Genomic DNA, 25,786 nt, shown 5'->3' on the forward strand with positions numbered 1-25,786 from the left:
ACGTGTCACAGCTGAACTCTGATGTTGTCCTATTACAGTTGTTGCAGACAACTTGATTGAGTTTGCTAATGAATTATAAAGCATATATATTTCTATGTTCAAAATTTGTTTAAAATTTTTTTGATAATTATTTCAATATTATTGTCTCCCATTATTATCCAATATACTGTATTTTATGCTTTTAAAACACTTTTCTGAAAAGTGATCCATAGACTTCACTAGATTGACCAAGGGGTACATGACAGTAAAAAGGTTGAGTCTAATGGTCTAAAGGGTCTATATAATCTTTGTACCTCCACAGCCTCTCACTTAGTAACTAATCAATACGTATGTACAGAACGAAGGAAATGGATTTAGAACTGGTTCAAACAGCGCCCCCTATCCCCAAATACTGACACTCTGGACGTCTATGATAGGATACCATAGGGCTGCTTCTTATTCAAAATTTTTTATCAAATGGTTTAGATGAAGACATGGATCATATAATTTGTTCATTTCCCTAAAATAAACTTTATACACCTGAATTAAGCAATATTTGATGTGGCTGGATTACATTCTTCATTGAACATACCTACAAAGAACCATTTTAAAAGTTTTGGCAACTGTGTCTTGGAATTGCAGCAATAAGAAATACTGAGCACAATGGAAAGTAAAGTTAGGAACACAAAAATGAGAGGGGGCCTATGTATTGAGGCCTGACTTTGGCAAGTTAATTTACCATGGTGCTTTCAAGTAAAACTAGGTGAAGAGGAAATCACATGGTGAGTGCCTTAAAAATACACGTCCCCAGGGACTTCTTAGTGGTGTAGTGATTAAAACTGTGCTTCCACTGCAGGCGGTGTGGGTTTGATCCCTGGTCAGGGAACTAAGATCCTACATGCCATGTGGCATGTGGCCAAAAAACAAAAAAAAAGTATGTATATGGTATTCTATGTTAAATGTTACTGTATTTTTAAAGATAAGGAAACAGATTCAAAAGTTAATTTGCCTAAGCTGATACCTTACTTACTAGTTTATTAGACCAGAAATCAAGAACCCAGGCCTGACTCAAAGGCAATTCTTTCAAGCTATGCCTTTGGAATGTCTTACAGACCTAACATCCTTAAAGTGAACCATAAAGATTGAACTCACTTCAGGTATTTGCAGACCAAACCCTGAAAATGGTTTTATTTTAGACAATACTTTCCTTATCTTCCCAATATCTAAATTGTCAGTGATAGAATCCCTCAGTTAATTGTAAATTATGGTATGAATATCACACATATGTTATGCATAAAATATATAGCATCATTTACTAAGCTAGGTATTTGGTAAACTGTTAAAACTGATGGGGCATTAACTTATAACATCTAAAGCAGAATCACTCTTCATGATTAAAAATGGTTTAATTTTGAAGGATATATTTACTTTCAGTGAATCCTAATACCTGGTGAGATTTGCAAAAAACAACTTTTTGCCTCAAAAGTGATCTCACAGGTGATACTGCTTTATATATATATGCATTCAATTCTCACAGCAAGCCAATGAGGGAGGTACTATTCCCACCGCACAGATGAAGCTGAGGCAGAGTTAAAAATAACTTGCTTAAAGTCAACACAACTGGCAGAAGTGTGACTTCAACCCAGGCTGACTGGCTCTGAGACTATGATCTAAGCCACTAAACTATACTGCCTTTTGAGAGCTTATTAAATTTCACATTATTTTCTTAATTCTTTGGAGCTGACAAATACTATTTTTATAGGATTCAAAGTCTCAGACTGATGAATATACCCCAAATCACATAAGTACTGAGATTCAAACTCAGGTCTTTCCATTGCTAACGCTCATACTCTCAACTACTAAATCAACTCATGATCCTATGGTGATGGATCTTAAGTGCATTTAACCATCATAATGTATAATATAAACAAATACAATGTGACAGACAGGCTGTATTGTATGTAGGTCTGTTTTGACTTCAACTGGCACAAAAATATTTTAACAGCATGTCCTTGCCAGTGTTATCAGAGGAATTATTTTCCAGTTGAACTGTTAAGTGCATTTTAAGTGAACTTTACACAGTATCAAGATATATTCTAGAAATTTAGGGTTCTCTCAAGCTACGATGGGTTACACATAAGTTTCTACTCAGATTACTGAAAAGCAGAATGTTCAGGTATGTAAATTAACAGCCTATATGAAGTTTATCTTTATCAGACCACTGAGCAGGTATTAATAATTAACAATTATTTAAGTAACTAAACACCTTAAATAATTAACTCAGCAGTAAACAGGGGTGTCCAATAACTTTCTGAATCTGGGTATAACTTTGGGCCCATGACAATCACTCTAGTAACGTTGTTTTATGTTTTCCTCTCTCCAGATGGTTGAAGAGGCGGGAGACTGTGAGATAGTCTTAAATTTGTTAGAAATAGGTTATTAGTCCGGACAGTCAAGTTTTAGCCTAAAATGGGGCATCTTGCTGGATGTATGAAGGCTTGCACTATGCACTGCAATCCAAAATGTAACTTATAGCAGAGAGCAATTCACGGGTAGCCATGTTTGTCTTTTCATGGAAATACCTCAGGTTATTTCTTCTGATACATCTCACGAAAAGCAATGAAACCTGGGTTACTGTGCCAAGATCTAGTAATAACCAACACCTTTTTTTTTTTTTTTTTTTGCGGTATGCGGGCCTCTCACTGTTGTGGCCTCTCCCGTTGCGGAGCACAGGCTCCGGACGCGCAGGCCTAGCGGCCATGGCTCACGGGCTTAGTTGCTCCGCGGCATGTGGGATCCTCCCGGACCTGGGCACGAACCCGTGTCTCCTGCATCAGCAGGCGGACTCTCAACCACTGCGCCACCAGGGAAGCCCCTAACCAACACCTTTGATATATTTTTTGATTATACAAAATCTTATCTGTCTTACCTGCTTCCTTCTTTTGCTGACATCTTTCCATTTATTCTGCCAGGTAAACTCCCAGAGAGAAACAGCAGCTCATTTACATTACTGGGTAATGGGATGACAGTGAGTACAGGTTATGGAAAATTTAGTTCGTATCAGTCAGAATTGTATTTTCCACTTTTGTGGAGGGCCTGGTTGCCCTAAGGTGTTAGTTGCTTTTCTCTCCTTGTGACAATTATGCCCTCCTAATTTAAGTAATCTAAAGAAATTTGACTATCTCAGATTTCTCCTCCTTTAGGTAAATGTACATTGATAAAATCTTAGCTGGGCAAGAAACAGACATGTCTTGTTCAAGTCTAACCTCCTGGTTCAACTGAGCACCATTTTTTCTAAAAGTGGTTGTGAAGATCATCCCAGTCTGTCTGGCTAGGAAGAATTAATGATATAGGTATAAAGGGCAGATACCACCTTTTAGAACAAGGCATTTTTCAGAAGAAGCTGAGGTTCATGGTCATTGCTATGCTTTTTTTGGAACTGTCATAAAACCCACTATTCTTGGAGTACAAGTTAGGTTAAATGAAAAGACCTGAAAACTGGGAAGGAAAAATAATCAAATCAAATGAAAAGCACTGAGTATTATGTACAAAAGAAAAATCACAAAAATACTTCAGAGCTCTTCCCCCTCTCCTCCTGGCCTGATTTCAGGGCAAGGTAGAATTTTAAGTCCTGATTCCTTTGGGAAATGATCAGACTGCCGTTAAGCAGAATGTGATTTTGACCCCGAGGTAGGAAGATTTAAATATAAACTCCTCTTTCAATCCCACATGCCCTCTGAAAACTCTTATTTCTTACCTCTTTTGGAGCCAAACTTCTTAAAAATTATCTACATGCAGTGCCTACTTCTTTCCCCATTCCTTTCACTCACTCCTTAAACTCCTGAAATCTGGCTTCCTCTCAGTACTCCAAAAATATTAGAATTTCCATACAAGAACCCAGAACTGCAACAAATGCAAAACGGATTCCAAGAATGAGAAAGACGAAAGTGCAGAGTTTATCCGGAAAACAAGAAAATCTAGCAACCCATCTTAGGCAAATACACTGCCAGATGAAATGCTACAATAATTGCTCATAAATTATCTCAGGACTAGTAAGAAACAAAGAAGCAAACAATTTTAGAAAGACAAAAACATGAATACTGAAAACAGAATAGTCATGGGACTGAAACTCAAGAGGCATAATACCTGATATTAAATATACAAAGAATAAACAAAGCAGAGTTGAAATGGAGATTCTTCCACTGTGCTTGCCAAATGTAAAATAAATAAATGTAAAGTTCATCATCAAAAACAGTACTTCATGTACTTAGATTTCAGATGACCTTTAAAAAACTGAGACTTTAGGTTAGTATCAAAATCAACTTTTCAACCAAGGTTTCTTGCCTTCCAGGCCAATTCTCTTCCTACAGATGTGTTACCCATGCTGGGCCCAGAACAGCACATTTCTGTCCCTTCATCTCAAGGACCAGATTTCAACCAATCCACCTAGCTGTCCTCAGGCTTTGTGTCAGAACTCTCCAACCTTTGCAACTTGAGTATCCCAAGCTCAAAGAAAAATGTCATAAATTCCAAGTATAGGCTTTTTAGTAAGCCTACCCCCAGAAAAGGACCAGCATTTCTATCAGGTTTTATTTAGCCAAGAAGAAAATCCATCTCCTCTGAAGCACCTTTCAAGCCTTCCTTTTAGTAGTTCGTATGGATTTCTTTATTCATTCATCAAATCTTTGTTAATAGACTAATATTTGTCAGTTCTGCGCTGTTACTTTAATATTTCAGATCGTTCTGTTTAGAATGCTTGCTAACAGATCACTCTGATACATCTGCTTAGGTGTTTAGTAAATGTTGCTAAATCCCCAAAGGGTATTACACAAACACATATAGAACTGTTGATTACTTCAGAGGTATCTTATGTTTTTTGATGGAGTTTTTGATGAAAGGAACTGTATTTCAGATGTTTGTTTTAATCCACTGCAGTATTAGAAAAGTATATTTCTCGTACATAGTAGATGCTCAATAAACATGTGCCGACTTGAAATACAAAAAACAAACAAAAAAAGCACTTAATTTTCACTACATTCTCAATTTTGGGGACAGAGTAAATGCTGTACCATCCTATGATCAGGAAAATATTCCACTGAAATAGCATAGGACTGGTAAAGGTCATTTATATCACACTTACGTAAGACGTTATTTAGTTGCAGCTTAGCAATTGCAATGAAGTACTCTACTATGTTAATGTTATTTGCAATTGTATACTTTTGTACATCACCACTTAAGCAACTGCTTTATTTTAGCATGTTTAAAAAATAAGCTTTTCTATAATTTTTCTGTCTTGTATATAAAATATTATGAAACGTTCACAAGAAAATGGCTCTACATATGCTAACACTGAGCCAACAGCATAAATGCTGTCCAGTTCAATGGGGACAACTGCCAAGAAACTATGAAAGATCCCACTTAATACTACATTAATGACTAAAAGTCTGGTGGTGCAGGGTAAGCAAGGAGGAAAGCTGAGTTTTATTTTGGCTCAAAGGTGAAAAAAATTATCATTTAGGTTATGCCAAGGGTTATGGTTACTGAACTTTATCTTATGGTGGTGGAGTAGCTCAAGAAGTCCCCAAGCTGTTCCATTTACAAGCACCTATGTGCCAAATTCATCAAATCATGACTTGGGTGTAGAGAGGGTGACTCTGATGAACATTTCCTAAAATGTTTTAAGACAGAACTCACTCAGGACTAATCTTTACAGCAAGTTCAAAAACATACAGCACCATCAAATAGTCCATATCAAATTAAGAATTACGAATACGTACCAACTTACTGTACATTAATTGCTTACAATTGTATATCTCTGCACTTTCCTTAAGTGGCTATATTCATGAACATATTTATATTGGATTAAGTTCATCTTCATATTCTCGCAAAGAAATGTTTTTCTAGTGCCACTTTAATTATCCAAACCTATTAAAAACTGAGAAATAAAAATCATAAGATAGAGGGCTCACTTTTCTGGTTAATCATTAGCTATGAGCATCTTGATTTTGCATCTTGACATTGGGATATGTATATTTACTACATATATCTTTTGTGGCATATTAAATCCAGCAGGTAAAATTATGCCAACTTGTTACAAACACAACAGTGGGTCAACTAAACAAGACTAGAAAACGTATGTTTTAGTTTTCTGTATGTTGTTAAAGTAAAATGCTTAAAATATGAAACATTAAAGTTTGCTGAATGAGTTAAAGATCTTCCCTGGAGAAACTCCAACTGCTGAACCCTGTATGACAGGCTCATCTGTGTCTACTTTAAAAATACATGCTGTCGAAAACATTTAACTCAATATAAAGTTATAATTATAATATATAATATAAAGATAACTTTTGGTAAAATGTTTTTCATTTCCCCCTTAAGTTTGTCTCAATTCTGTGATCAGCTTAAAATAATTCTTACTGTAACTGCTGGGTTTACATCACCTTTGGGTTGCTGGCATTTTATTTCTGAGAATGCTAAGAAAATTGATTCTATTTTGGAAGAGACACAGACAGGTGGACAACATAACTGACGGCTGTTCTCTCAAATTTCATAGCTTAAAATATAAAAGCATTTTAGAACTTTGAAGGCATGAAACAATTCTAACATTTTTCATAATTTAGGACATCATCTTTTACAGAATTAACTACACTGATTCTCAGTAAAGACAGGGCTAATCAACTGTCGGGATTTTTCAAACTATACAAGAACACAAACAAAATTTTATTGTAAATGTAATTTTTTTGACTTCAGCCACCCGAGACACTACTACGATCTCAATAGCAAGAATTTTACATTCCTTACATGGTATGGGCTGAAAAAAACTGTTGCCCTATATCATCACTTTATGAAAGGAAAAACTGGAACTGTATTTTCCTAAGAATTTGGTCATACAAGTTTGACTTATCAACAAATTGTTAAGAGTTCAGCTGAGGTAATCCCTGTCCTTGGGTCTTAAGTACTTTGAGACTACTTTTTAAAAACTTAAAAAAAAAATCCACAAGAAACTTACATGTTCCAAAGTCCTCTGCTAAATGTTTTACATAACTTTGTTTAATCCTCACCATCACCCCCATGAGGCTGCTATTACCACTGAGGCTTAGAATGTTATGAATTTCTGTAAAAAATTGGCAAGCCATTCAAGATAGATTTAACGGAAGCAACAAGAGTCCAGAAAGGCCACTAATATTACTGTCCAACACACTAAAGTCAGTCTTCATATACCATCTCCAAGAGGACCTCCCTCCTCTGAAGGAAGACTTATTGAGTATTTGACTCTTGGGGCTGCTTTAAAATTTTCATATGCTTGTTCTCTGTCTTGTCTTTATCCTTTAGCAAATATGAATGAAAGAATGTTACATGATTTTGAACGTAAAGATCACAAATGTAGTAATGAGTCAAAGAATTCTGAGCTAAAAAAAAAGATACTCTCTTATATATCATGTACCCAAATACCAAGAATACTACAATAACATCAATAATTTAAAAAAATTAGGATTTAGGGCAAGGAGTTAAAGAAAAATTATTTTCAGAAAATTCTAATATCTTTTTGCCTCTGTCTAGATACTTGTTTCTTTTAAATATGTGAGTAACTTTACCATAATTGTCATAGCTTTGAGCTCTTACTGGTTAAGTGTCTCTTATGATCAGACTTTCTTAGTATTAGACTAAACCCTCACTCTAAGAAATATCCAGGAAGTCAGGATATTGTGGTATTCTTAAAGCTAAAATTGATGTCCCCTCCTCCACACCATGCATAAATTGATCCCTAGGTCATCTACACATCTTCAAAATTCATTTATGAATATATTTAATAATAAACCTAAAATCCTTGCCAAAACTTTGTTATTACTTGTGTGACACACCACAAAAAAACCACAATTATGGGATGTGGAAGGCTGCTCTACCCCACCCCTGTACACTCACCTCTAGTGTTTTAAAAATACACAACAGCTGGTTACAACTGTGGACAATAATTCAGCTGGATGAATGGTGGGCAACAGCTACACATTTCTAGAGTTCTACAGGTGATCCAGACACTTGACCCTGTTGAAAAAACCCTTGATATAATAGCAACTAACTCAATACTCTTCAATGAACTACCTATAATTATAATACAAATCAATGTCCTAATTCTCTTTTGACAGAAAAAAAGAAGGTAGGTTTCTTTATCTACTTAAGGCATTCCTAATTCCACTTTTCAGCTTTCTAACCCAGTTTTTTCTCTGGGACACTGAGGTTATTCTTTCAGAAGCTGGCATCATCAATTCCTCTAATACTAATATTTTTAATGAAATTTCTACACAGAATACATAATTTTTTTCCCCTAAAAATTAAGGGTCATGGAGTTGTTTTTTTGAGATAGTAACTAGATTTGTTTCATTTCTTTATGGTTAGATGTCCATTGGATATAAGGCTGGAAAAATTTCTAACTACCCAATCATATGACAAATTATAGAAATCACTACATTATACAGGTCTCATTTCTCACATACAGTGTTTCTGTGAAATCTGCTAGGTCCCTCCCCCTTCACCCCCCGCCATTTGTCTTCCATAGTAACTCAAATTGAGATTATTACTTACATAAAGAAGTACTGTAAAATGAACAAGATAAGTTCATATAAGACACACCACCACCCCTGAATCACCAAGCCCTAAAAATAATTTGTAAGAGTTTGAAACTAAGCCTAAATGTAAACCTGTTCAGTCTATTTCATCTCTATTAAGCTTAAAACACGTCTATAGTTATACTGATGATCAGAAAGAAAATAGTAAACATTTTGTACCTTTTCCTATACTTACCAACATTACTTGCAAAGAAGGTATTTCTGAATAACAAATAATTTCATAAGCTCTTCCCATTGTTGTATCCATGGATAAGTGAGACCAATACATACTACCTTTGTTTAAAAATGAAACAAAGCCACTCATCTGACTTGTTCCCAGAAACATGACATATATAAGATCATTCTTTATAAAACTGTTTTTGTAGTTATCATCTGCATACATTTGAGACGTTTCGACCATGCTTTTGTCGTTTATCATCACTCTGCCTAGTCTTTCCTTGATATGATAATCCATTTAAGGCTATAATTTTAACTCCTAACAGGTGAAGTGCATACCCCTAATGACCCAAAGTGTCAGTTAATTTTGTTTTTCAGGATAATACACAAAAGGAAAGAAGAAAAACAGCACAAATATATCGGCATTTTTAGCCTTTCGGACACCCTCAGGAAGAAAGAAATTTCCATCTTTTCATAGTGTAGACAGACTCTGAAAAAGAACAAACACACAGTATTGTTTTAGTAACACAATCGGGAAAAAAACACAGTCCATTTGAAATACTGGGCAAAACAACTTAAAGACCAATGACTTCGGTTTCAGCTACCTAGTTTAAGAGAAAATTAGTTCCTAAAGCGGTCGTATATATGGAGTTCCACAAATTAAACACTAAATGTATTTTTAAAATAAGTCCGTGATCCATGCTACTGAAGATCCCGTCTCCGCAGTATTTTTAGCATAACACTCTAGGTTTATTCAAGAATCCCAGTTACTCCGGAACCAATCGCCAGCCGCCAATAGGTCTATCATCAATATTCCCTTTTAACATCTCCCTGCTTTCGCTGGCAGGTATGAAGATGTCGTTTTAAACAGTGTGTGTTACTCCTGTAGGACTCTTCCTGTCTTTTCTTTATTTAGAGGCCAAAGCACCGCCCCTTTCCACCTTAGCTACCTTCCAACATCGATTTCTTTGCAACCTTTTGCAAATCATTCCTGTATGAAAAACCAATGAGGGTACGACACCCTGGGAAAGGGTAAGGATGGCTGAAAAATGAATGACAAGAAGATAAAAATAAATTTGGGAGGGAGAGCCCAACTCTGTAGGTGGAAGCTTCTCCGACCAAAGGCGACAGAATCGCCACCCGGTGTCCCCGCACCCCCCCAAAATCACAACCGCCCCGACTATCCTGTTAGCCGGTCTCAATGATGCTCTGAGCCCAGGAGTAAACTGACTCCCTCAATCCCTTAGTTATAAAATGGAGCAAGAAGGGCAGAGGGCCTCCGCAACCCCTGCAAGACCGTGAGGTCAAGGCCTACTCGGTCTCTCATGCCACCAGCCGGACGCGTCCTACTCCGTCCCCAGATGCCGCCTCCATCTCCCGGTGCCCAGGTTCGGAACCCAGGCTCTCCGACAGGCTTGTCCTCCTCCTCACCGTCCCCTCTGCACCACCACTCGGCTCCCGCGTTCCCTAAAACCTCAGCCGGCTCCGCGTAAACGTCCTGGCACTCCTAACATGGCGGCCGAGTCCCCTTCGCTCCCTTTGCCCACTCTGGGCGCGCCTGACCTTGGAGCATTTTGGGCATTGTAGTTCCGGCAATAGCCTCGGTGTCCCCGCCAGGCCTTGAGTAGACTACAATTCCCAGATTGCACAGCACCTGAGCATGGCTATTGGGGCCTTTTGGACAGAGGGATGATGTCATTGCAAAAACCCCACTGCATTCATTGTGCTAAGGTCTATCCACCCCCCTGCTGCTGCTAGGCTTGCGATTGCCGCTCGCTCCAGCTGAGCTAAGAGTAGCAGCAGCACCAGGGCAGGGACTGACTCCAGCCCTTGGACTTAGGACATCGCAACACCTTCCCTTTCGTGCGTGACTCATTCGCACATCCTTTCTGTTTATGCCTGGGGTGGGGAGAAAAATCCCAAACCAGGTGAGTTGATGTGATTTATTCAAATGGTTCTTACCAAGTTATTCCTCCCGCTTAGTTCTCAAGGCTTTCTTTTGGGAAGATGGGGGCGGGAGGACTGGGGAGGTGCTTGCAAACGCTGCTAAGCGAAAAGCTCTGTGCAATTTGGGTCACTGCAAAGAACAACTCCAGCAACCTTCCCCCGCCGGAGGACCGATGCCTGCCAGTTCCCTAGTCGCAACTCCCCTCAACCTTTTTGGAGGCTGGGAGAGGGGGCTGGGCTGGGGAGGACGTTGGGAAGTGCTCTTGGAAAATCAGAGGAAGACAGAGGTTGGGGGACTGCAGTCCTGTCACACACGGCCCGAGTGCTGAGATTTGAGTGGGAAGGGGTGATGCGTGGGGAGAAATGGAGACAGTGATTTAATGTGGTCGCACTACTTTGGAACATTTCATGTCACTTGGGCGAGAACACACTATTCATTTTTAAGATGAGCGTGCTTCTGAGTAGGTTAAGTTTTGTGGGGCTTTATTTTATGTGTGTGTGTGTGCCTACGTCGTTTGTCTCGCCTTTTCTGCTGATTTGAGGTGACAGTGTCCTTTAATGGTGCACTCCGTGCCTGTCAGAAACATTTCACGTGTCTGGGGAAGGTTCTCTTGGGCTTCTAGATGCAGCATTTTTGTTAAGTGTTTTTCTTCTCCCAACTGCAGGATTTCAGGATTGTTTGGAAGTGGAGCCGACAGATTTGTGCTTGTGTGAGTGTTTTAAATTACATTGCAATAGGCTCCTTGTCACTGACAATGGTACCATAATGAGCTGCCGTTTCCTGAGGCACAGTCACCAGTCACAAATAACGGTTTGGAGAAGGGATCATTAGGGACACTCCGGTTCATTTTAAAGCATTAGGAAAAGGAAAAGTTAGAAGCGCCATTAACCTTCATTTGCCATTACTGAAAGGTACGCATGGAAGAGTGATCCTGGAGGTGGAAACCGAGGAGGATAATAGAGTTTTTTTTGCTTTTTGGTTTTGGTTTTTAAACAAACTGACACGTTTAACAAGACAGAGAGCATTTTGACCCGTATGATATTGGCTCTCTTCTTGTAAGAGTTAGTAGGATGATTAGTACAATAAATATGTTATTTTGAAATAAACAGCTGGCTGACTCCAGAACAGATGGGGCCAGTCTTAGCTGAGAGATCTACAACCTTGGAAATGAATGGACCTGGGGTCAACCACACCCCCTCTTGGAATGTCAAAAGGAGAAATGCCAGAGTGTTTTATGCTTAACTTCAAAACGCTAAACCTTTCATAGCCAAGGCAGGCATTGGGGGAAAGTCATTACTGGTTGTCTTCTGTTGCTGAACCAATTTTGTTCATTTTTAATTCAGACCCTTGGGTCTCCAAAGTTGCAGCTGGGCGATGCTTCGTTAAATGCTGCTTGTTACTGAATGCAAAGGACAGTCCATTGTATGGGCTTTGTGGTAGAGTGATTTATTGGAATGCAATGAACAGCTTTGGGATTTGGGAAAAGATGGACTGCCTGACTTTGCTTCTCTCTCTGTTTTTCTGTTGCTTACTGTCTGCTTTGCTGAGCATCCCTCCCGCTGTACTTTCCTTTCCCCACCCCTCTGTGTCTCTTGAAGTTCTTCCAGTCTCTTTCCCTGACTCTCCATTTGCAATTCTCATTTTCCTCTGTGTTTCAAAATCTCCCTCTTATTACCAGTAGATGACATCTCTTTCTCTAAGTCACTTTCCAGTCTCTGAATACCCTCTCATCCCTTCTCTACTTCACCCAGAAACTCCAGGGTGAATGAGACTGTGCTAATAGTTATTCTACAGAGTCCTCATTGAAGAGGCTTTGCCTTTTCTTTTTCTTGCAGTTGGTGCTTGGCAGGATGAACAGCAACGAACCTGACCCCTTGGCCTGGTTTGTGGCTTCTGTGACAGACATAGTTTGGCCTCAGCAGCACGTGGACAGTGAACTGTTGCAGTTGAGCTCATGCCACTTTCCCTTTCCTTGGTACCTGTATTAAGAGTTGCCCATGCATTAGCAAGGTTTTTAAATGCTCTACACAAAATGTTCTCATAATTCCCAAAGAATAAATAGACTTCGAATGGTTTCTGCCTCATTTAATACTTTTTTTCCCCTTTCCCTGCTTTAGTATGTGGTGGGGAGGCTGTCTTTCCCCCCTCCCTTCCCTGTTGATTGCTGAGGAGCAGGTCCAGGTGGCCAAACTAGCCATTTGGGGTTTTTTGTTTTTTGTTTTCTTAAGGTGCTTGGAGCAGCAACAGCTTTTCCTCCTGTTATTTCTTCTCCTTTGTGGATGAAAGAAGTTTGTTATTTTATAAACTTCCTATTAAGGAGAAGGATGTGGTAGTGGTTATGTTTGTGTAAGACAGTGCTTCTCTAGGCATGAAAAGTCTAACTGCTGCCCATCTGGAGGCAACTAGTGTGACAGGCATATTCAGAAGCTGTCATCTTGGACCTCTCACTCACCATCTTTTCATCCCTTCTTCTAAGCTGTGCCCTCTCCTACCTAGGCTTTTTAGTGTTTTAGGGAGGAGAAATGAGCAGAATGGAAGGTTAGTTTTGGCCCTATCACTGCTATCTCTGTGACCTTGAAACACTATGCATTTCTTTCTCCCTTATTTTATTTAAACATTTATTTTTGGCTGCATTGGGTCTTCGTTGCTGCACGCGGGCTTTCTGTAGTTGTGGTGAGCGGGGGCTACTCTTTGTGGCGGTGCACGTGTTCTCATTGCAGTGGCTTCTCTTGTTTTGGAGCACAGGCTCTAGGCACACAGGCTTCAGTAGTTATGGCACGCAGGCTCTAGAGTGCATGCAGGCTCAGTAATTGTGGCGCACAGGCTTAGTTGCTCTGCGGTGTGTGGGATCTTCCCAGACTAGGGCTTGAACCTGTGTCCCCTGCATTGGCAGGCGGATTCTCAACCACTGCGCCACCAGGGAAGTCCTCTCTCTTAGTTTAAATCCTTTGCAAAGGGATAAGAATCCTTTCCCCTTGGTTTACTTGGCCTGATGTTATGGCCTCAGCCTGTCCTTCTGTCAGCAGATATGGTGAGCAGCTACTATATTCTAAGGACTGGATACCTCAGTGAAAAGAGACGCTTCCACTGCCATCATGGAGCTTATGTTCTAATAGGGGAGATAATCATTGGAGAAGTAATTGCAGGTGTGATGAATGCTCCTGCCAAAGGGGGATGTACTACAAGGTGGGATAGAAGTGCCTAATGTGTGCTTCCCTTGTCTGGGAGAATCAGGGAAGGCTTCCTGTAGGAAGTGACATTTCAAGAGACTTAGAGAGTGAGTGTAAGTAATTTAGGACGGCAATGGGAGGTGCTGAGAATGGGGACAAAGGGCAACTGCATGTTCAAAGTACAAAGGAAAGCGATAAATATGAGGATTTAAAAGGTTAGTATATGGGGGCAGAGCAAGGGAGAGAGACCAGAATGAAGACGAATGAGGCTGGAGAGGGGGACAGAGTCTAGAGAGTGGGCAGTTTTCTGAGCCATAGGTGAATTTGGTCTTTATCTTAAGTGAATGGCTTTAATTAGCTAGATGAATTACATATGCAGGTAGAATGATGTTAAAACCATCAGGTGGCTGTTAAGTGGGAAAGAGACTGGAGAGAATTAGCCAAAGTGAACGTGAAATGAGGTAGCACGTCATTTTTGTAGTCTACGTGTGTGATGGTGGTGGCTTGGATCTAGGGTTGTGGCAGGGGCTAGGAGAGAAGGGAAGAGATTGGAGAGACACTAAGTTTGAAGATTATAAGTAATAAGACTGTAGACTGATTGGATGTGGGTATAGGGAAAAGAGAGAGTCGAGATGATTTGAGTTTTTCCTTGAGCCACTGGAGATGCCGCTTGCAAGAGAAAGGTAACATTAGCTGGGGACCAGATTTTTGTTTGTTTTTTCAACGAGGAGGGACTTTTGGTCATATTGAGTTTGAGGTTCCAGGAAGAAATCTAAGATCTTTCACTCACCCTGTCTGTGTGTAGGATGCAGCATGGTGGAATGGAAGAGAGCTCTGGTGAGGCTTTCTAAGACCGAGTACTACTTATTTATTAGCTGTATGATTTTGGACACGTCATATTTTTTTGGTGAGCTTTAGTTTCCTCATCATAAGATATATTTATCCCACTTATTTATACTGATCACCAGGTATACGTGCACTGTGCTAGGAATACAGCATTGAATAAGATAGTATTTGCTTTGGAAAAATTGTTCAGGTGAGGGAGCGGAACATAAACATATAATCACACACAAAGAGGTTTGTAGGCAGTGCTAGGAGAGCACAGCCCCAAGTGGGACTTTCATGCTTCCTTGGTGGGGGAGGAGCTGTGTTCACAAAGTTGTTGGTGACCTTTGACCTGAGACATGGAGGCAAGAAAAAACTCACCAGTCTGGGTTCCCAGGCACCTAATAGAGTGCCTTGCACAAATTGGGGACTCTGTGAATGTTTGTAGATTGAATAAACTATGTCATAAGGGCCCATTCAAAAGGAAATATCAACATATCAGAAGATGGCAATGAGTAATGCAAATATAAAATGTAAAATGGTTTTAATAAATGCATTAAAATGAGGACACCCAAGCTTTTGAAATGTTTTTTGGATGACTTAAAGGGAAATTTCAGAATATTTCAGATCTGGTTTCTTTTTGGGCTGAACTTCATTTATTCCAATTAGTTTCTCAAAAATAATTTTGATTGTATAGAATTCCCTAGATCAATGGGTTTCAGACTTTTGAATTTTATAGATAAGTAAAAATACAAAAAATAAGATAAAATTGGGTGAGTTGTTGCCAATGGTTATTTTTCTATAGTAAAGACATTTAGGGCTTCCCTGGTGGCACAGTGGTTGAGAGTCCACCTGCCAATGCAGGGGACACGGGTTCGTGCCCCGGTCTGGGAAGATCCCGCGTGCCGCGGAGCGGCTGGGCCCGTGAGCCATGGCCGCTGAGCCTGTGCGTCCGGAGCCTGTGCTCCGCAACGGGAGAGGCCACAACAGTGAGAGGCCTGCGTACTGCAAAAAAAAAAAGGTATTTAAAAAATATGTCCTCCTTCGCTTTATCTCATGAAATAAAGGACATTTTATATCAAAAGTTGTAGAAAGAGCATAATTTTAAAATTAAAAATATATTTAGTTTTGTGAAAAATTCTCTATTTTTTTCATTTTGTTGCAGAATAGTAAAAAAACAAGACAGATACCAGAATGTTAAAATAATTTATGGAAACATTGCCCTATTTTCTTGGCTATGGTGGAAAGGTGGCCCATCTCCAAATATTTCCAAGTGTGGAAGAATTTTGTATGGACCACAGATAATTTATTTTCAGTTTATTCTTCACAGGAATCAACCCTTGAAAGCTAGGTAGGACTCCTCAAGGTTAGTTTAAGGTAGGGCTTCTTAACTTGTCCCTGGAAGATCCTCAGGGAGACCATGAACCCCAGAGATCGTTTGTTTGTATGTGTGTGTGTGTGTGTGTGTGTGTGTGTGCGCGCGCATGTGTGAGTGAGTTCACATGTGCATGTGTGCATTTTTCTATCACTACATGTGTGTCCTTGGGCAAGTGACTTAACCTCTTTGAACCTCTTTCTTTGCATGATTGTCGTGAGGTTTAAATGAGATAATACATTTTGAAATGTCTGGCACTGTGCCTGGAATAGCTGGTGCTCATTGAAGCTGTTTTTGACATTATTTATTATTTTACATATTTTATTTATTGGCTGATGCTTTCTTGGTACCCACAGTGACACATGAAGAAAAAGATAACTCAGTGTAACTAGACAACTTGATGCAATGAGAAGTACACAACATCGCCAAGGTAGAATTCTTGTCAGAAATGTTTAACCTAAATCTAATCATTAGGAAATAATCAGGCAAGTCCAGATTGTGGGACATACTGCAAAACAGCTGGCCTGCGATCTTCGAAAATGTCAATGTCATGAAAGAGAAACAAAACAAAACAAAATGAATGGGGAACTAATCTAGATTAAAAGAGACTAAAGTGCTGTGACAACCAAATGCCACATGCAACCCTTGATCAGATCCTGGACTTAAAAAAAAAACAGCTATAAAGGACATTGTGGGGACAGTTGGGGAAATTTGAATGGGAGCTGCATAGGAAATGACAGTGTAACAATGTTAGTTTTCTTGGATGTGATAATGATTCTGTCTGCTTAGCCTGCCACATTGTGGATATTGGTGTCCAGGTCAGTTGCCCGTTCCTGAATGTCATGTTTAGGAATGTGACAGCAAAGCTAGAAGACATCAAGGCTTGCTTCAGAAGTTAGTGATTTTCTTGATCACTGCACATATTTAATTAGCCTATGGGCTGGAATACCATTTGTTGGCAGATATTGTAGGTGATCTTTTCTGTCCTTTCTAACCATGATTCTGTCATTCCCTAAGAGTGCAAATTTCTACAGCCAGCACTCTTTATTTCTAGAGGTATTAATGCAGGTAGAATGCTAGCTGTTTCCAAAGTAAAGAGCAAAGATAAGCGGGGCTATAACTCAGGAGTAGAGCGTTTGACTGCAAAGAGGAAAGGCCATGAAAGAGCACATAAATATATATCCTAAATTAGTTTTTTGATTCTAGACATAACATAAGATGAAGCAAAATTCATTACAGAAATATACAGTGGGGCTTCCCTGGTGGCGCAGTGGTTGAGAGTCCGCCTGCCATTGCAGGGGACGCGGGCTCGTGCCCCGGTCCGGGAAGGTCCCACATGCCGCGGAGTGGCTGGGCCCGTGAGCCATGGCCGTTGAGCCTGCGCGTCCGGAGCCTGTGCTCCGCAACGGGAGGGGCCACATCAGTGAGAGGCCCGCGTACCAAAAAAAAAAAAAAAAAAAAAAAAAATACAACGAACTACTGTACAAAGGGAAATTCCCTTGATTCCACCCCCCCTTAGTCAACTGTTGCGATTTTGATGTATATGGCTCTCATTTTGTCCCACACATATGCTAATGATATTGTTATAATACGTATTCTGCTTGCTCTTTTACTTAATATATTTCAGGCATTTGCCCCATGTATTTGCATGTTCCTCTAACTTGCCCTTTTCAGTGGCTGTTGGACACTGCTGCAGTGAGCATTTGAGCATGCATCATTTTGTAATGAACTTGTGCGAATATTTCTGTAGGATTCATTTCTGGGATAGAAATGCTGGGTCAAAGGGCACGGACAGTTTCCCTTTAATTGCCCCCTGATTTAAATTCTTATCGCAGGGACTTCCTTGGTGGTCCAGTGGGTAGGACTCCGAGATCCCAATGCAGGGGGCCCAGGCTCATCCCTGGTCGGGGAACTAGATCCCACATGCTGTAACGAAGACTGGTGCAGCCAAAATAAATAAAATAAGTATTAAAAAAAATTCTTATCACCGTCTTTGACACTGCCATTTGTCAAGTCCATTAGCCACTTGGGCTACCCTTTCTTACTAAGGGAAGGAAGTTGTGATGGGTGGACAGAAAGTGGGGAAAAATGGAATTAAGAGTTCCTGATGGTTTGCTTTTTGGTTTTTTTTTTTTTTTTTTTGCTGTACGCAGGCCTCTTACTGTTATGGCCTCTCCCGTTGCGAAGCACAGGCTCCGGGCGCGCAGGCTCAGTGGCCATGGCTCAGGGGCCCAGCCGCTCCGCGGCATGTGGGATCTTCCCAGACCGGGGCACGAACCTGTGTCCGCTGCATCGGCAAGCGGACTCCCAACCACTGCGCCACCAGGGAAGTCCCCCTGCTGGTTTTTGTGATGGCTGTAGTAAAGGTGGATATGTAAATAACATGGAAACCTCTTGAAGAGAGAAATAAAATATATTTCCCAGTCTGCAACACAGCAGGATGTTTAAAAAGTGATCTGAAATAGTAAAGCAGCCAAGAGTTTTCCCCCAGAAAATTCTGCAGAAAAACTTTATTTTTAAGTTAAGGTTAACTTCACTACAATGCGGACACCATCAACCCTGAAGTGAAAATAACCTCTTCTGCTCACTTCCTCTCCATCTCCGTCACATAACCACACAAGAAAGGGGAATTTAAGCTCCACTGTTTTAATATCTGAAGCACGTGGTAAAAAGTCCTGATTTTTCATCTTTCTGAATATCCATAGAAGCAATCCCAAGGCAGATTTTTGGCATTTTTTTTTGTAGAAAAGGTCTGAGTTTAGGAGTGGCCATCAGTGACTCATTGTCCCAACAGAGACCCTGGGATCGCTGAGCTGTGAATTATTTCCATTCTTTTAGCCAGTTATTTTCGTTCTTCTGTGGCTCGGTTGAGCAAACACAAATTTGAGTTGTGTGCTAAGTGGGTAATTTGTCTTTTCAAGCCTCAGTTTATTCATCTCCAAAATGGGGATTATTGTGAGGCTCAGATGAGATAATGTGTGTAATAGGGTTTTGGCAAATTTATGTGCACATAAATATGTGCTTTTAAGGTGTTGCTGTCTCTGGTTGGGCCAGCTCATATTAATCTTTCCTCTAATTCCAGTGGCCTCTGTTTCCCAAAAGACTTTAGGCATTCTGTCTCATAATGTCTTATTATTACGTCTTCATCCAATATTTGTGGGCATAAGCTAAATGCAAATTCTTCTGCTGGTGTTCTGATAGGGAAACAAAGGTGGAACCATCCAGGAGCTTTCCTTCTCTGCTTTGATTCTAGGAGACTAATATCTTTTAATAAGAGTCTTCAATAATATATGCTTTACAAAGGTGTATTATGTATGCTGTTTTATTCTGTCAACCTGGGTGGTAGATTTTAGCTCCACTTTTCCATGTAAATGAGGAAACAATTCTTAGTGATGTTAAGCAACTGGTTCGTTTTGTTTTTTAAAGTTACCTAACTTAAAAAAATTTGCAGTTGTAGGCCCCAGGTAGATTTTATGGAACAGAAACCTTACTTCATCTCCAGCTGCTTCCTGTTTTTGCCTTGCCATCTGATCAAAAGTGTAAGCATTCTGAAGGCAGGACTGGCTGGCTGATGGTGTTTACTTTGATTTGGTTTCTTTTACCTGTGGGCACGGGGGAGGAGCTTTTTGTAGATATATTGAGTTAGTTGAAGCCATTATGGGAACAATCATAGCACCTACTGGGTGTCAGGTGGTTTACATGTTTGGTTTGATTTTTTTTCCCCAACTTATTTTGAAAATTTTCAAACATATAGAAAAATTGCAAAAGTATTACAGTGAACACTCTTACACTCTTCATCTAGATTTGTTTTCTTTACCATTCTGCGCATGCGCGCACACACACACACATATACTCACACACACACTTTTTTTTTTCTAAACCATTTGAAAGTGAGTTGCAGACACCACAACACTTTACCTTGAAGCACCGGAGCATGTATGTCTAAAGAACAAGCACATTCTCCCCTGTAACCACAATATCATTATATTGAAACAATAATATTTTTCAGATTTCCCCAGTTTTTCCGATGTTGTTTATAACCTTTTGGGGGGAGGGGGACCTAGGATCTAATAAGGATTACTTATACACTGTAGTCGTGTCTCTTTAGTTTCTTTTAATGTAGCAAAGTTTCCCTGCCATTTTTGTTTTTCATAATATTGACATTTTGATCTAAGCTGCTTTGTAGACTGTAGATTGGATTTGTCTGACTTAGACTCAGATTAAATATTCCTGGTAAGAATTCCCTGGAGGCGATGCAGCATCCCTCCTCTTGCATCACATTAGGTGACACATTCTGTCAGTTTGTCATGTCACTGGTGACGTGAGGTTTGTATTTTGGATGAGGTGACATTGCGTGATATCTGGCATTGTAAAGGAACCCTTTTCTTTTTGTAATTAATAAAATTGTCTGTGGGGTGTTACTTTGAGATTGTTTGGATATCCTGTTCCTCAAAAACTTTCGTTCAATGGTTTAAACATCTATTGATAATCCTGGCCTAGGTTAATTAACATCTATTAAAGGATGATTTTCTAATTCGCTCTTCCGTTCTGTATTTGTTTCCTGACGTTTTTCTTTTTTCTTTTTTTTTTCATGCACACACACACACACACACACACACACTGTATTTTATTTTTACAAGAGATAAACTGACACCAAGCATTGTAAATGGATGACCAAAAGGAAAGCAACAATGATTGCAATTACCAAACACGAAACACACTCATACTATGTCATAATATTGACATTCAGTCCAGTGATCCTCCACTGTAACAGCTCCTTTACTTTGCAGTGAAAATTGATTTGTATATTTTTTGCCTCTGAGTCCTTGTGGGATTTTTTTTTTTATTCAAACAGAAAGTCACAAAAATTATGATCATCCTCATCAGTTCACTTAGTCCCATGTAATTAATTTTTTTTTATCTTGATCTTTTTTAGAACTTTTATGAATTCATCAGTTTTCCCTTAGAGTTCTGAAAATGCTTATTCATTCAGTTCAGCAGTATAGTCAGTTACCAGAAACAGGTACTTGTCAGAGTCTGACATTTTTCTTTTTAAAAAAAAATAAAATAAATAAATTTTATTTATTTTATTTAAAAAAATTGAGGCAGTGAATTTTTTCTGTATTTGTTTCCTGGCACTTTTCTGATAGATTACCTTTCAGGTCCCCTCATCTTTTTTTTTTTTTTTTTTTTTTGTGTGTGTGTGTGGTACGCGGGCCTCTCACTGTTGTGGCCTCTCCTGTTGCGGAACACAGGCTCCGGACGCGCAGGCTCAGCGGCCATGGCTCACGGGCCCAGCCACTCCGCAGCGTGGGATCTTCCCGGACCGGGGCACGAACCCGTGTCCCCTGCATCGGCAGGCAGATTCTCAACCACTGCGCCACCAGGGGACCCCTCCCCTCCTCTTTTATTTTTGTATTTTTATTTTATTTTTTAGTATCACTTGGATTTCTGTATTCTTCTCCCCCATGTGTTATATAATCCATTACCTACCTTCTGCCTCCCCTCTCCCAATATTTATGCTTTTTGATACAAAAATTGTCCCAAGTTTGGCCAGTGGGAGCCAGTCTTATTTTATTGAGCCCTAAAAAGCAAACTGATAAAGTAGGTGGAATTTTGCCCACTTTATGAAGTGAGGAAATTAAGACTCGGAAAATACAAGTAACTTTCCTAGAGGCATGTAGCTAGTAGCTAGTTAGCAGAGGAGGTTAGATGCAGACCCGGTTCCAACTAACTCTGAAGTGGTTCCTGGTATTGGTGCTGTCTCCTGACAGTCCAGGAGCAGAATGTTACCTGATAAAACCAAGTTAAAAAGAAAGCACAAGCATAGTATCATTGTTGCTAATAGCAAATGATTGGAAACAACCTTAAGTGTGCATCAGTGGGAAACTGGTTAATTAAATGAGTATGTTCACAAAAGGGAAAGCTATTAAACTACAAACAAAAATGAGGTTTTAAAAAAAAAAATGAGGTTTTCTCTAAGTACTGATATGCGAAGATCTCCAAGCATATTTTAAGTGAAAGAAGGATGATCCCCAAAAAAGAAGAAAAGAAGAACGCTGGTGTAGAAGAGTGCATACTTTGTGAAAGAAGTGGGGATAAGAAAATACATTTGAATTTGGAAGGATATAAGATAACAGAATGGTTACAGGTACAGGGCAGTAGGAGTGAGTGGGGTGTGTGTGTACATAGTGAGCTTTCTTAAGATTTACGATTTTATATAACGCTGCCTTTTAAATTTTTTTAAAAAATTATTTATTTTATTTATTTTTGGCTGCGTTGGGTCTTTGTTGCTGCACGGGGGCTTTCTCTAGTTGTGGTGAGCTGGGGCTACTCTTCATTGTGGTGCACGGGCTTCTCATTGCAGAGGCTTCTCTTGTTGCGGAGCACGGTCTCTAAGCGCACGGGCTTCAGTAGTTGTGGCTCACGGGCTCTAGAGCGCAGGCTCAGTAGTTGTGATGCACGGGCTTGGTTGCTCTGCCGCATGTGGCATCTTCCCAGACCAGGGCTGGAACCTCTGTCCCCTGCATTGACAGGCGGATTCTTAACCACTGTGCCACCAGGGAAGCCCTATAATGCTGACTTTTAAAATAGCTTTATTGAGATATAATTCACACATCACACAATTCTCCCATTTAAACTGTACGTACAATTCAGTAGTTTTTTAGTATATTCACAGAGTTGTGCAGTCATCACCAAAATCAATACTTAGAGCATAGTGTTGTCGTGAAGATTAAACAGGGTCCTGTGTTTCAAGTCTCATGCTGGTGCCCTTAACCTAATGGGCCTTGACGTCATTTGGGTATCCTAGGTGGGTAAGGCAGCAGTAGCCCTTAGCCGTTGTTTGGGAGCCAAATTAAAATTGACACGTAGCATATGGGAACAATATTATTCTGAATTCAAAATTGGAACACATGATCTGACAAATAATTTTTACCCTTATTTATAAATTAATTGCAAGGTCTTACAAAATATATGCGTGTCATCCATTTAACAGATTATCTCAGTATAGAGTTAAATTTACATGAAGTCATGATTGTCCTAGGAAAGTTAGGAGTTATGGTCCCTTGGGGTCACATTCGGGCCAATATTAGCATTCGGGCAACTCTGTCTTACCTTCTCTTTTTCTTCCCTTCCCTCTCCTCCACCACACAACTGAGTTTCTGATTTTGTCTCAGAGAGCCATTTAAATTAGCCATGGCAAATGTTAATTGTTTTGGCAGACAAAAAGAAACTTGAATAAGCTTTTCCTTCTAAGATTTAAGAACTCTACTTTCTAAGAGCTAACTTTGGAAGGAATGTTTCTGGTCTGGAAAATTTGGATAGCAACCTCAAAAGGAATTCATGTCCAAGAAGATCTGAGAGTGGGGCAGGGACACTCAATCTCCTTTGAGACAGATCGAAATAAATACTTATGTCTGAAATAGTAATAAAGATCTATTTATTTCTTTCATCGTTTTGTTAAAATGTTCAAAACATGAATGATCAAATTCAAAATAGATTTAGCCCAGGCACCAAAAAACCCCTCAAGTCATCCTGATTAAAAAAACGTTTATGAGGGACTTCCCTGGTGGCACAGTGGTTAAGAATCTGCGTGCCAATGCAGGGGACACGGGTTCGAGCCCTGGTCTGGGAAGACCCCACATGCTACAGAGCAACTAAGCCTGTGTGCCACAACTACTGAGTCTGCGCTCTAGAGCCTGCGCTCTAGAGCCCGTGAGCCACAACTACTGAAGCCCATGTACCTAGAGCTCGTGCTCTGCAACAAGAGAAGCCACTGCAATGAGAAGCCCATGCACTGCAATGAAGAGTAGCCCCCGCTCTCTGCAACTAGAGAAAACCCATGCGCAGCAACGAAGACCCAACACAGCTAAAAATAAATAAATAAATTTATTTTTTAAAAAAGAAAATTAAAAACAAACACAAAAAATGTTTATGAGATCTTAGGCTGCTTTGCTGAGTGAGATGATTCTTAGTACAACATTTAAGTCTGTCCCTTTGATGTGACAAAGTTTCCAGCTCCCAGAACCGCAGCTGTATAGCTCAAGATTCCATGTTTAGTGATACCAATCTGGATTCATTGTAACTGCTGTATAGTGTCTTTCTGTTTTGACTATGACTTGTCATAAATTGTTTGGTTTCAGAATTCTGTATGTTCTTTGCTTTTAAAGTCATCTTGGCCAGGAAGCTAAATGGCATGTTTGTATGTGCAATAAGTTACTTTTATTATATAACTTTATAATAATAATATTGGCAAACATTTTTTGAGTTTATGGTGTGCCAAGTGCTGTGCTAACTGCTTTATATAAGTTATAGTATTTAATTGTGGCAAAAACCACATAAAGAAACTGAAGCTCTGAGAGCTTAAGCAACATGTCTAAGATCACAGGACTAAGAAGAAGCAGATCCAAGACCAGAAATCAAGACTGTCTTACTGCAAAGACTGTGCTTTTCTGCTGTGTAATACTGCCATTTTGCAAATTTGTGTGGAAGATCATTACTTTTTTACTTCATCTTTGGAGCAGATTTCTGTCTTATTTATTTGATAGGTATTTATTGAGTGCTCATCATGTGTCAGACACCTTGAGAACTATAGAGGTGACTGAGACCCACTCTTTGTCATTGAAAAATTCACACTTAAGTAGAGGAGATAAAACAGATATACCTCTATACACCCATGTTCATAGTAGCATTATTCACAATAGTCAAAAAGTGGAAGCAACCCAAGTGTCCATCAACAGATATATGGATAAGCAAAATGTAGAATGTACATGCAATGGAATATTGAATAATCATTCAATGTATTCAGCCTTGAATGTAGTTCAACGCTGAATAGCCTTGAAAAGGAAGGAAATTATGACACATGCAACAACATGATGAACCTTGAGGATATTACGCTGTGTGATATAAACCAGATGCAAGTGGACAAATATTGTATGATTCTACTTATATGAAGTACCTAGAGTAATTAAACTCCTAGAGACAGAAAGTAGAATGGTGGTTGTCAGGGTCTGGGAGGAGGAAACAATAGGGGAGTCGTTGTTTAATGGTGTAGAGTTTTGGTTTTGCAAAATGAAAAAGTTCTGGGGATCGGCTGCACAACAATGTGAATATACTTAACAGTACTGAACTGTACACTTAAAAATGGTTAAGATGGTAAATTTTACATTATATGTATTTTGCCACAATTTAAAAAAACAAACAGATACACCCCTCTACTCTAGGGTGGAAAGTAATTAGTGAGACAGGAAGGACTGAAGACGTCATAGGAACGAGAGAGGGCTTTCTAGACAGGGCATATATAGCTGGGTAATGGAAGATGGGTAACAGTTGTGTGGCAATGAGGAAGGTAGGAAGGGCAACCCAGGTGAAAGGAACAGTGAACAACATTACAGAGGCTACTTGGCTTTAAAATCCAACTCCAGCAAGAAACAATACATGGCTCTATAATTAGGGGAGTCCCAGCCACCTTCCACGTGGGCAGAGATTTAAGTATAAAGTCTAAGCCAGGATCATGAAGTCGTGGTATGCTAGACAGGGACTCATTCATGATTCATTCAGTAAACATTTGTTTAGCACATAGTGCTGACGCTAGGCGAGGCACTTTATGTATGTTGGCAGATTTAATACCCCCAACAACCCTGGAGTTATTAATAGCCCCAATTAACAGATGCAGCCACTGTGACTCAGAGAGATGTAGCAATTTATC

The 25,786-nt window shown here is 39.7% G+C and overlaps 1 protein-coding gene and 1 long non-coding RNA gene across 4 annotated transcripts in view; one reads left to right on the forward strand and one right to left on the reverse strand.

The window, feature by feature from the left end:
• Nucleotides 1–5,256: 5,256 nt before the first annotated feature.
• LOC131759157 (uncharacterized) lies at nt 5,257–10,286 on the reverse strand. Of its 2 annotated transcripts, none has more exons than XR_010841394.1 (4): nt 10,191–10,286; nt 8,779–9,249; nt 7,903–8,022; nt 5,257–5,914 (listed from the first exon to the last, which is right to left on the reverse strand). It is a non-coding gene; the product is annotated as an uncharacterized lncRNA (long non-coding RNA). The 2 variants fall into 2 exon arrangements; XR_010841393.1 differs by having other exon boundaries at nt 5,762–5,914; nt 10,075–10,286.
• Nucleotides 10,287–10,450: 164 nt separating this feature from the next.
• RAB30 (RAB30, member RAS oncogene family) overlaps nt 10,451–25,786 on the forward strand; it is an 82,245-nt gene continuing 66,909 nt past the window's right edge. The window contains exons 1-2 of one of the 2 annotated variants that reach the window (XM_067038402.1): nt 10,481–10,687; nt 11,372–11,416. The gene's annotated coding sequence lies outside the window, so the exon portion shown is untranslated. Of the gene's footprint in view, nt 10,688–11,371; nt 11,417–25,786 lie in introns of both variants that reach the window. The other variant, XM_059067837.2, reaches the window with a different exon arrangement.

This window comes from Kogia breviceps, chromosome 7, assembly GCF_026419965.1.
Source record: "Kogia breviceps isolate mKogBre1 chromosome 7, mKogBre1 haplotype 1, whole genome shotgun sequence".
Lineage (NCBI taxonomy): Eukaryota > Metazoa > Chordata > Mammalia > Artiodactyla > Physeteridae > Kogia > Kogia breviceps.